The sequence below is a fragment of the Mustela erminea genome, chromosome 4, assembly GCF_009829155.1.
Source record: "Mustela erminea isolate mMusErm1 chromosome 4, mMusErm1.Pri, whole genome shotgun sequence".
NCBI classification, from domain to species: Eukaryota; Metazoa; Chordata; class Mammalia; order Carnivora; family Mustelidae; genus Mustela; species Mustela erminea.
Window position 1 is genome coordinate 132687449 of NC_045617.1, and position 12722 is coordinate 132700170.

The 12722-nt window shown below is 38.1% G+C and overlaps 2 long non-coding RNA genes and 1 pseudogene across 3 annotated transcripts in view; 2 read left to right on the forward strand and 1 right to left on the reverse strand.

Moving 5' to 3' along the window:
- LOC116589429 overlaps positions 1-2492 on the forward strand; it is a 46905-nt pseudogene extending 44413 nt beyond the window's left edge.
- Positions 2493-2584: 92 nt separating this feature from the next.
- LOC116587846 lies at positions 2585-3047 on the forward strand. Its single transcript, XR_004284671.1, has 2 exons — positions 2585-2689; positions 2913-3047. It is a non-coding gene; the product is annotated as an uncharacterized LOC116587846 (long non-coding RNA).
- Positions 3048-8636: 5589 nt separating this feature from the next.
- LOC116587847 overlaps positions 8637-12722 on the reverse strand; it is a 30130-nt gene continuing 26044 nt past the window's right edge. For both annotated transcript variants that reach the window (XR_004284672.1, XR_004284673.1), the window contains exons 2-3: positions 10009-10257; positions 8637-9106 (exon numbers count right to left, since the gene is read on the reverse strand). This is a non-coding gene — a long non-coding RNA (uncharacterized LOC116587847). The remainder of the gene's footprint in view (positions 9107-10008; positions 10258-12722) is intronic.

Below are 12722 nucleotides of genomic sequence, written 5' to 3' on the forward strand. Positions count from 1 at the left end.
CTGGAAGGGAGAGAGCATGGGGGTGGGCAGCCAGACAGGCTGCGGTTGAGAACCAGGCCACAGGTTACCTGTGTATCACAGTGGACCATTTATTTCTTAGAAATACCCTTTCTGTGAAATGTAAATGATAATGCCTGACAGAGGAATTTTAAGGATTAAAGGTAAAGTGGGTAAAGTGCTCAGCACCAGTGAATAATGAGTAAATAGAAATATTTTATTGTTTTGTTAATGTTCAATTCTTGTTCTACCTTAAAGAAACTCCATATTAAGTACTTTATTTTTATGTATGCAGCCCATGATTTTTAATCCTGTGTTATGTGCATAGTGGTAACTGCTAGGAAACAAGGGAGTTAAATGGAATCTGCACATTCAAAGACCTAATAGTCTACCCGTCTTGGGGTGTTTGTGTGCATGTCCAAAGAATAGAGCATTATGATTCCTTATCTTGTTGAAAATTTAACTAAACAAGATGAAATCAGTGAGTTGGTATTTTCATTGTGCCTGTATGATGTAAAAATATGCAGATAGCTCCTATTCAGGAATGGAGGATATGGGAATTCTAAGGAGCTGAATATTGAACCCTGAAATACACCAGGGGCACAAAAGAGATGTGTAGTTAGTTTCCTATTGGTATGCTACTTCACTTTCCCAACAATAACTCATTATTTGTCACACTGGATTCTCTCTGAAGTCAACCTGACTTGAGTTTTAGATCAAGGATCTTCTTTTTCATTCATTTCTTCTCAAAATACCAGTTCCCCAAATAGATTTACAAGTTTTTAAAAAGTTGTAGCCTGCTTTTTCACAACAGTTTGCCATCAGTACACTGGTGTCATGAAAACCATCACTAAATCTAAAATAAAGTGGGAAAGGAGATGACTCATTGACATCATGGATGCATAGATTCAGGCAAGTTTACCACTACTTGATCATCTGATCTGTGAATGTGGTGGAAGCAACAAAAGAACAATTGAAATACTTGAGAAGAAGGCTGCTGAGGTAGGAAAAGGCCCCTTCAAGTAAGCCTGGGTGTTGGATAAACTGAAAGCTGAAGGTGAAGATGATATCAGCATTGACATCTCCATGTGGAAATTCAAGACCAACAGTATTATGTGACCATCATTGAGTTCCCCATTATTGATGTCCTAGGACACAGAGACTCCATTAACAACATAATTACATTTACATTTCAGGTTGTCTGTGCTGTCCTGATCGTCTCTGCTGGTGTTGGTGAATTTGAAGAGGGTATCTCCAAGAATGGGCAGACCCACGAGCAAACCCTCTGGCTTACACACTGGGTGTAAACAACTAATAATAATTGGTAAATGACTAATCACTGGGGTTCAAAAAATGGATTCCACTGAGCCATCCTACAGTCAGAAGAGATGCAAGGAACTCATTAAGGAAGTCAGCACCTACATTAAGAAGATTGGCTACAATCCTGAGACAGTAAAATTTATGCCAGTTTCTGGTTGGAACAGTGACAGCATACATGCTGCAGCCAAGTGCTAACATGCCTTGGTTCAAGGGATGGAAAGTCATCTGTAAAAATGGCAATGTCAGTGGAACCATACTACCTGAAACCCCAGACTGCATCCTGCCACAAACTTGTCCAACTGACAAGCCCTTGCATCTGTCCCTCCAGGATATCTACAGGATTTGTCATATTGGTACTGTCCCTGTGGGCTGAGTGGAGACTATTGTTTTGTTTTGTTTTTTTGTTTTTAAGATTAATATATTTATTTCAGAGGTGGAGAGGAGCAGAGGGAGAGAGGGAGAGAATTCTAAGTAGACTTCATGTTGAGCATGGAGTCCCATGTGGGGCTTGATCTCACACCCCTAAAATTACAACCTGAGCTGAAGCCAAGGGCCAGATGCTCAATGGACTGTGCCATTTAGGTGTCCCAGAGATTCATGTTCTTAAACCAGGCATGGTGGTCACCTTTGCTCTAGTCAATGTTATAACTGATATAAAGTCTGCTGAAATGCAGCATGAATCTTTGAGTGAGGCTATTTCTGGGGACAATGTGGGTTTCAATATCAAGAACATATTTGTCAAAGATGTTCGTCATGGCCCTGTGGCTGAACACAGTGAAAATGACTCACCTACAGAAGCAGCTGGCTTTACCACTCAGGTGATTATCCTCAAACATCCAGCAAAATAAGTGCTGGATATGCATTTGCATTGGATTATCACACAGCTCACATTGTTGCACGTTTGCTGAACTGAAGGAGAAGACTGACCACAGTTCTGGAAAAAAGCTGGAAGATGGCCCCATGTTCCTGAAATCTGGTGATGTTGCTATCATTGATACAGTTCCTAGAAAGCCTATGTGTGTTGGGAGCTTCTCTGATTATCCTCCTCGGGCCATTTTGCTGTTCATGACATAGAAACCATCTGTCGGTTTCTATGGATGTCCATCAAAGTGGTGGACAAGAAGGCAGCTGGAGCTAGCAAGTTCACCAAGTCTGCCCAGAAAGTTCATAAGTGAATAATATCCCCAACACCCATCACACTAGTCTTAATCAGTGGTGGAAGAACGGTCTCAAAGCTATTTGTGTCAATTCACCATATAAGTTTAATAGTAAAATACTGGTTAATGATAGCAATGCATTGTAAAACTTTCAGAAGAAAATGAGAACATTTTGTGGACCATTTGTTGTGTGTGTGTGTGTGTGTGGCAGTTTTGTCACTAATTTTTAAAAAGATTTTATTTATTTATTTATTTGTCAGATAGAGAGAGAAGAGAGAGAGAGCATAAACAGGGGAGTGGCAGGCAGAGGCAGAAGGAGAAGGAAGCTTCCTGCTGACTAAGGAGACGGGTGTGGGACTTGATCCCAGAACTCTGGAGTCATGACCTGAGCTGAAGGCAGATGCTTAACTGACTGGGCCACCTAGGCATCCCATTAAGTTGGTAATTTTTAAAATCAGTACTATTTAATGGAAACAACTTGACCAAAATCTTGTCACAGAATTTTGAGACCCATTAAAATGAACATTTAATGAGAATTTAAAAAAGTAAAAAAAAGTAAAAAAAAATTAAAAAGTAGAAGATTAATCAAAATTTGCTCTGCATCACTGTTCTTTGTTGTTGTTGTTGCTTTTTCCCAATGTCCAAGAGACTTTTTAACACTTACTTTACAAAATAAGCAAGTAATCATCTATTTTGGGGATGGAAAAAGAGGAGGTGGGAAATGAGATGTCTGGCCTAATCTCCTGTTATTTAGGCATGGAAATGATTTGTTTAGTGATTCTGCCATAATCATAAAACAGCTTTTGCATTGTCTTGGTTTCTCCATGTGTTTTGAAAGAGAATAGTGTGCTTAAAATCTTGTTTTAATTCTTGGGAACTCAGTGTATATTTGAGGAGGGTGGAAAAGAGGCATTATTGAAAGAAAAATGTTTCTAATACAACTTGGAAGACAACACAGAGAAAGAAGAAAATGAATAAATAATTTTATTTTAGAATTGAAAGGGATTTTAGAGCTCATCTTGCTTAACTTCCCTCTGTATAGATGACTGAAATGACTTTAAGTATCTTGCTGTTGGAAGATTACACAAAATAAGGTGTCTTGACTTCTACAATAGGGTTTTGCTCCCCTCTAAGTGTTATTATGGGATTACAGTGCAGAATGGTCTAATAAATATAATCATTGCCATTACTGCTTGTGAGGACTGGTTGTATGTACAAAGTTTATGTAATACCCGATATGGAAATCCTAGTGCCCTAAAGTAACTGTTTAATGATGATGCCTTTGCTCACCTCAGACCAGTGAAATGAACACACATTTCTAGTTCCATTTAATAAAAGGTCTCCTCGAGGGCACTAAATCCTGTTCTTCTGGAAAAGCTCATCCACCTCACATGAGTAAACAATTCATTTCTTCACAAATTTTGTTTACAATCCATAAGCACAATAAATCCTGCTTTGTGTTATTGATGTTATCACAAAATTAGACAGAATTCACTAGAATGAATGGTGGGTATCCATTTTTCACAGTTTCATAGAAAGGAAGAACAGGTTGATGAAACATGTTAGATTTATGGTTAATTGACCATGATTATTCAATTGTGATTACACTGGATACTTCTTTAGTGATGGAAAGTTAGTAGTCGTTACGGATGGTTTAAAAATAGAGCAACCCATTTCATAGTTCATAGGTAAATGTTTCTGAGTTTTTTTTTAATTATTAGCATGTAATGTATTATTTGTTTCAGGGATACAGGTGTGTGATTCAACAATCTTATACAATTCACCGTACTGACCATAGCACATGCCCTGCCCAGTGTCCCATCACCCAGCCACCTCATCCCTCCCACTCGCCTCCCCTCCAGCAACCCTCAGTCTGTTTGCTGAGATTAAGAGTTTCTTCTGGTTTGTTTCCTTCTCTGGTTTCAAGACAGAGGATCAGAGGGAAAGGGAGGGAAAATGTTTCTGAGTTTTAAAGAATTTTATCAGCTAGAAAAATTTGCAGGGCGCCTGGGTGGCTCAGTGGGTTGGGCAGCTGCCTTCGGCTCAGGTCATGATCTCAGGGTCCTGGGATTGAGTCCCGCATCGGGCTCTCTGCTCAGCAGGGAGCCTGCTTCCTCCTCTCTCTCTCTCTGTCTGCCTCTCTGCCTACTTGTGATCTCTCTCTGTCAAATAAATAAATAAAATCTTAAAAAAAAAAAATTTGCCTTGGCTTCACTATATTCACCCAAACTATGTTCTTTCTATCTTTACTTCATTACCTTCCTCAGCATATTGACCTTTAATTTTTCCAGAGACCTAATTTCAAGGCAAATTATATGAAAATAATTTTTTAAAGATTTATTTATTTATTTTCTGAGAGAGAGAGAGAGAGAGTGAGTGGGAAGAGGGGCAGAGGGAGAGAATCTTTCATACAGATTTCCGACTGAGCGCAGAACCTGACTGGGCGGCTGGATCCCACAACCTATGAGAATATGACCTGCAAACAAGAAGAGTTGGACACTTAACCCAGTGAGCCACCCAGGTGCTCCTATATGAAAGTAAATTTTGAAAGAAAATAGTCAAGACCCAGATATATGAAAGATAAAAATAGAATTTAGGTGGTTAGAATCCTGTGGTGATGCTCATTATCTTCTCTGTTTTTCAAACAAAATCTTCTATTACTGTAGTTCCGTCTGGTTAGATGAGTGATTCTATTTTTAAAATATATTTATAGTTCAAGTTATTTGGATTTTATTCTTTTGGGGCGGGTCTGCTTTCTTTCTTTGCCTTCCTTCATTCCTTTCTTCCTTCATTCTTCTTTCCTCTTTTTTGTAGAACACAATATGCATGAAGAAGAAATTGTAAGGGATGACCTTTTATATTCCAGTTGCTTCACTCTAGGGAGTTCTCTCCTCCCTCTTTATGCCCTAATCAAAAACTGCAAATGAAAGAAAATTTCCAACTGCATGTAAAATTGAGAATATTGTAACATACGGATGGATCCTATATAATTTTGAAGCATCAGCTCTTTATTAAGACCAATTTATTAAGATTATTAGGTCATATCACAGGAGCAGATCTGCTTTTAATGATATAACTAATATATACAATATATGCAAGGTATAGCTATATCAAATCATCATACTGTAAATCAGAAACACAAGGGAGACAAGTAATTTCCATCTTCTCTGGGCTTCATTCCCCTTGTCTATAAAGAGATGGAAGAGGGTGTGGAATGACTCCTAAGATTAGTTCCTGTACAAACTTTTTATGAACCTATTCTTTTAAAGATTTATCATTTTAGAAAGAGAGAGCCCCTAGTGGGAGGGGCCGAGGAAGAGGGAAAGAATCTCAAGCAGACTCTGCCCTGAGTCCTGAGCCCATTGTGGGGCCTGATCTCATGATCCTCAGGTCATGACCTGAGCCAAAAACAAGAGTTGGATGTTCAACTGACCGAGCCAGCCTATTCTTTATGAACTTATTCTCAACATAAGACCTTTCTAGTAATCCAGACAGTGATGCACACTGTTACTAGATTACTCACAAGAGAAATACTCTTTTTGTAGTTTAGAATTTAAATCTTAAACTGTTGATGAGGTCCATGCAGAGAGCTTTAGGTTGGATCTGCTAGTTCCTATGTTAAACACTTAAAACAGGCAATCCATTGTATTATTTATTTCATGAAATGCCTTAATCCTTAAAGATCACAATGGAATCAGAATATCCTTCTAACATTACTCTTCACAATTCAAAAACTTTGATTGTGACTAGCCTTGTTCTTGTTTTTTAAGATGAAAGAGGTTTATTTTTCAAGTGCCCTCACTCTGCTGCACTCTTGCCATCACATATGGGGTATATTTTGGGGTGTTTCCATGGCCTTCCAACTTCACCATGGCCCTCTCTTACTGTTATGGAAGAAATTGTCAGGTTAATTTGAAGGCCTGGAGAAATGGTGATTCTGTATATTTTGAGTTTTATTACAATAAAATTTTTGCTGGTCCTCCTGGAAGGAAAGCATCACCTAGAAACACATACCCAAACTAGAGTGGCAGGACTTAAAAACAAATAGAATTCAATCCCCTGGGGACCTTGGGTGGCTCAGTGGGTTAAAGTCTCTGCCTTCTGCTCAGGTCATGATCTCAGGGTCCTGGGATCGAGTTCTGCATCAGGCTCTCTGCTCAGCAGGGAACCTGCTTTCTCCTCTCTCTCTGCCTGCCTGCTTCTCTGCCTACTTGTGATCTCTGTCTATCAAATAAATAAATAAATAAAATCTTTAAAAAAAAAAAGAAAAAATCAATCCCCTTATAATTCCATTGTTTTGCAGCTGATCAAACCGTTTGTTTTTTCACTTATTTCTCATCAGCTCTCTTAGAGCTTCCCCAACACCACACCTTCCTTGCCAGCTCCTCCCAAGACTGATCAGCCTCTGCTTTTCTATCTCCATGTCAAATACAGAGTTTCCAGCCTCTTTTTTTTCTTATCAGTGAAAATTCGAATCAGACATCGTCACAGCTGTTTGGATGCTTATTTTCCTAAGCTCCTCTGAAACCCACGAAGGCGGAATTGGTTTCTTTCTGCTTTCTTCTTTGTATCTCTAATCCCAGCAAAGTGTCTGGCAAGCAGCAGGAACTCAGGACTGAACTAGGAAATACTTGCATCAAGAAACCACGTGTGCCCTGAACCCCCCGCCCCCGCCAACCCCCGGCCATGACTTCTTCACTGTCAGGATTGCTGGAGATCTTGTGGGTTAAAAATAGGTTCCGAAAAAGTTTGTGCAGGAAAGAACCTGAGGAATCATCCCATCTTCTTATGGCCATTTACAGATGAGGAATGATGGCCAGAGAAGGCGAAAATGAGTTCTCTTTTGTGTTCCTGATTTGTACATTTTAAAATAGAAAAAAAAAAAAAACCCCACCGAGTAATGTTAACATACAACAAATAATATTCACAACAGAGACAGATGGTATAATTTATCATATTTTCCCTAGCTTTATGAGGTATGATTGATAAATAAAATCTGTATATATATATATATATATATATATATATACACATATATATATATATGTCTATATCTGTTTCTATTTTCTATCTATCTATATGTCTGTAGATAGAGAGTACACAATGTGATGGTTTGATACAGTTATTCATTGTGGAGTGATGACTACAATCAACTAATTAACATATACACCGTCTCATATCATTGAGCACCAACAATACGGTTACTTGCAAATCAGAACATTTTGCCTTTTAACTGCTTTGTTGTGATATCTACTGGGTTGTCTCCGAGTGCTTAAGGTTGGGTTGCCTCACAGATGGGAGTTACGGTATACCAGCCAGGGGCTGTGGTGACAGAGATTGAGAAGGCTGCTTCAAGAGCCTTGAGCAACAGGGCCAGTGGAAGTCGTTGTCTTTGCCTTCATGATCATCCCAGATGGGATGCATCTGAAGGGAGTTCTAACCTGGAGAAAGCAAAAAGGTAAATCTTTGCAGGCTTGAGGTGTGGGGACAGTTTCTCCTTTTCTCTTCTGATCTGATATTTGAAATTAGGGTGGAAACAAGAGAATACCAGAATATGCAGGAAACCCAGCCAGAAACATGCCTGATAGGTTGTATATTTTGTCCATGGGAGTCTTCGTGCTGCCCCCGGGGGGGTAACAGACTTGTCCTTGACACATTGGCCTCTGAATCTAGACTAGAAGGATCATCACCAAAATTTGCTGGTTTGAGGAGTAGGAGTCCAGTGGACTCTGAGAGCCTCATGAAGGAAGCAGAAGCTGCTCGAGTCCCCACAATACATACTCATACATTTATATGAATATTATGCATATGGAAAAATGTATACCAGGCAGGTTTGTGAATAGTCTATTCTTACTGTTGGAATTAGGAATATTAAAATGAAGATAAAATGAGCTAAAATTTCCAAATTCTATGTGAAAAGTTAATTTGTAACACGTTGAAAATAGATACTCAAATAAGATTCTAGAATATCTTCCCCAGAACTAAAAACAAAACAACACCCAAATCTGATCCCCAATAAATTCATTTGAAGCAGGTGCTTTTGTCAAATAGTAAATCCATGAACAAATATTTCAATGTATGAAGATTCAGAAAACATACACATATTATAAGAATTTTTTAAAAATATTTTATTTACTAAGAATTTTTTAAAATTTGGTTTGATTCTCTCACTGCTCCATTTTTGTTTTTGGCTACCATTTTATTCAGCAAATATATTCCAGAGTAACGTAAAATATGTCCAGTTAGTTCATGAGTTTCTTGAAACAGTTGGTGTCTAAATAACTTTATTCTTGGCAGAAGTGACTTCCTGTTTTAAAAGAAAATAACTTAAAAGGTCTTTTAAGGAAGGCTCATAAGTCTTCTTGGAAATCAAGTGTTTCTTACAAAACATTTTGATGTGTTTAGTACAGAGGAATTAGGAACATATGGGTTACATTTTCCTTAAAATGCACATGGTTTTTAGAAATTAAAGGGTAATGTTCTTGGCAAAATAGGTTTTGCCAAACCCAAACTGCTTAAAAAATTGTTCAAGATGTTCAGCAAGGCCAAAGGGCCCGAGGCTTCCACAGTCCTAATAATAGAATCAATCAGGAAAACCAGAATGAAGTCACTAAACTCATTTTAACAATCTCCTGAAAAAAACCAACAAAAATAAATCTCAATGTAGTAACAATCACAAGCAATTAGAATATAATAACTTTTATGCTCATATTGAATAAAACCCCAAGCTGGTAGTTAAAATCGGGCTGGAGAGTCTGGAAAGTTGGCAGGGTCCTTTGCTTGACTGAAATAATTGATTACATCTATAAAAATGGCAAAGAGACTAGAAGGGATTGCACAGATAAAGCACTTACCAGAAACAATTTAAGAATTTTACTCTGGTTGCTTAAAGAATAGAGGTCTGTGTGATTGTTAAAAACCCACACATTCTTTCATAAAAAGATGTAGGCAGAGACAATGACCACAAAAATTTCATTAACCTGGTATTGAGCACTACTTGTCTTATCTGGAAAAGAGTCTATTACAGTGCTCAGTGCTGTTCCCAGGCATGATGGGATGGGACAGTCCAGGACATCAGACCTGAGGCTGTCTGTGGATATGGTCAGAATCAATGGGGGTAATGTCAACTCTCAGCAAACAAACTTAAGGGGAATCCGAGTCTCTGCTTGTCAATATCTGTTTCACAAAAGTACTTCTATTAAAATGATATTTTGGTCTTGCACATAGTAGGGATCTGTTAGACATGTATTGATTGGATTTGGTTTCTTTGCATGAAAGTATTTTCATATTCTCTTTCAAGTTCCTCATTTTCTGTGCACAACCTGCCTCTGGGCATTATGAATAAGCCTTCAGGGTTCCCCCCACCCCAAGGTTCACTCCCTGATGTTTTTTTCCCTTAAGTTTCACTCCTTGACCTTTTAAAAGAAAAAAAAAATACCACAAGGCCTTAAAATAATAATAAAAAAATCATATTCTTCTCAGACTCAGACTTTACATAATCACCTCCAGCTAAAGATACAAGCATTATGCTTACCGGTAGGACCAGTTGAGCCAACAGTGAAAAGGTTCTGGAATTCTTCCAATCTCCTCTTCTCTGCTCAAGATGCATGGCATTGTCTCCTGTGGAGAAGAATTCTAATTACTAGACAACTTGGGAATAGGGCAGGCCAAATCAGCAGACTTTTGCGTAGGATGTGGAATTTGTAGAGAGGCAACGTGCTCATACAAATAAAATCAGAGTCATTTCTTTTTGTTGTACGAGTTCTCTAGGAAACGGTATACTCTGAAAAGGGACAAGAGTGAGGCACTGTAAGTCGGAGAGGAGGATTTGGGAGGGTGTCTAGGTTGAGCCATAGGGGTTGTGGTTGTGAGAATTACTGTGTGTATGCAAGATGGATGGTATTACCTGGACTTTGATCTAGATCTAAGTGGGTGAGGAATTGTCTGTGTGTGAGTGCGTGAAGGGGAGGAATTTGGCTTTGTCAGAATTGGGTGATGGTGAGGAAGAAAGAGCTTATCTCAAAGGGCACTAAAAAGATATATTTCAAGGCTATGGATTCATTACTAAAAAGTGATTTAAAAGGAGTGATCTAGTTCCGTTGATTAAAGATTTCTAAGGGGAATTAACCTTCAGATGTCAAAGAAAAAATATTTTAATTAGAATATTTCCAGAAGTCCCTCTCAGTGATATTGACACAAACTTTTTATTCACTATCCTGTCCTTCCTGCCCTACTGCGTCAGACTCTACCCTACTTTACCTTTCTCAGTTTAAATCTTGGTCATAACTCCCTAATATGATTTCATTCTTACCAATGTCTTTATCCACTGTTTGCAAAAAACAGTTTTCTGTGAATCTTTCTTTGAAAATCCAAGCCCACTGGTTCCTCCCTCAATTTTCTAAACTCATAATACTTTTATCTTTTCTATGGTTTATATAGCTACGCCGATATATTACATGCATGGTTTAATTTGTCTCCTTGTCCCCGATTAGATTATAAATCACTTGAGGGAAGAGACTATATGCTGTATATTTCTCTGTATTTCTTGCAGTGCCCAGCACCTCCTGTATAAGAAGTACTCAGTGAATAATTGTTGAGTGAATTAATCAAAATCAAGTTCATGCATAAAAATGTGCACATATGACCCTTGTATGGAGGGACAAAAAATAATAGAAGGCTTTAAAACTTTTGAAAAGGTTTTGCTTCTGTTGCCCCAGAAATACTTTGTTGAAATTCTTCATACTGAGTGTAGTCCTATTATTTCTTGATTTCTTAGGGAAGTTAGGTTTTTCTGGTGAGTATTAATTCTGATCAACGTCTCAGATGTGTGAGATACATAATATTCTTTTTATTCTACAAGTGAATGTGATTTCATTTTGAAAGCCAGTTTCAACAGGGCAACAGATTTAATTGCAGTTTGTTTGGGGTTTCTCTACACTCAGTTTTCCCTGGAGTTGTATCTGACTCTAGAGATCTTAAATAGCTCTACGACTATAAGTGGAATTGGCCCTTCGCCATTAACTGGGGGAGGGTGTCACAGCTGAGATATCTTTTCCTGTCTACCTTATCTCATTTGGTCTTGTGCTCTTTCTTCTCACGCTGTGCCATCTTTGGGTCAGAGGTTTATTCTGCTGTTTCTCTCCATGTTGGGTCACAGAAATCTCTGAGAGGCTGATCTGATCTCATCACCCTAAATTTGTTAGGGTTTCCATCTCTGGGTGAGACCACCTCTTCAGGATTCTTCCTAAGGACAACAATCCTGGAATTCTTTTTGGAACCCACCAAAACATCTTTCATAATTCCTCTTGGAACAGTCTCCCTTACAGCCAAAATGAACTCTGAACTAATAACAAATAGTAGGGGCTTAAACTAGAAAGAACTATATAAAATATGGTTACATTTTAGTATAATTAAACTTAGTATAATTTTATATATTTATATATAAATATATATAAGTATATATATAGTATATTTAAACTAATATTTGTATATTAGTGTAATATCTTTTCATAAGCAATAATTGCTAGCTAAAATTATTTAAACCAAAGTGATAGCTTCTTCTTTTTAAAATCACTTTTGTTGGGGCGCCTGGGTGGCTCAGTGGGTTAAAGCCTCTGCCTTCGGCTCAGGTCATGATCCCAGGGTCCTGGGATCAAGCCCCGCATTGGGCTCTCTGCTCAGCGGGGAGCCTGCTCCCCCCTCTCTCTGCCTGCCTCTCTGCCTACTTGTGATCAGTCTCTGTCAAATAAATAAATAAAATCTTTAAAAAATAAATAAAAAATAAAATCCCTTTTGTTTTTTAATGGCTTCTGATAGAATTAACCTCAGAATTATCTCAAACTTATGTGCTCAGAAACATGCAAAATACAAAATACAAAAAAAATATGGCAGAATACTTGAGTCATGTCTGTCAAGTTTACTATGTGGTGTACCAAATTCTCTACTCAAACTACTAAACAATATTATTGTCACAATATGATATGAGATCCCCAAACAATGACTGTCAAACATATTTCTGCAAATGGGGATGGGGAAGACATAAGGAAAACAAAGATGTCCTGAATATTAAAAAATTTCCAGTTACTAGGCATTTGAGATGGTATAGACAAAATGTAGTACGATGCATGACTAGAATTAAAGTAACTATTTTTCTTGTGTGCCTGCGTGGCTCAGTTGGTTAAGCAGCCCACTCTTGATTTCAGCTCAGATCGTGATCTTGGAGTTGTGGGATCCAGCCCCATATCAGGC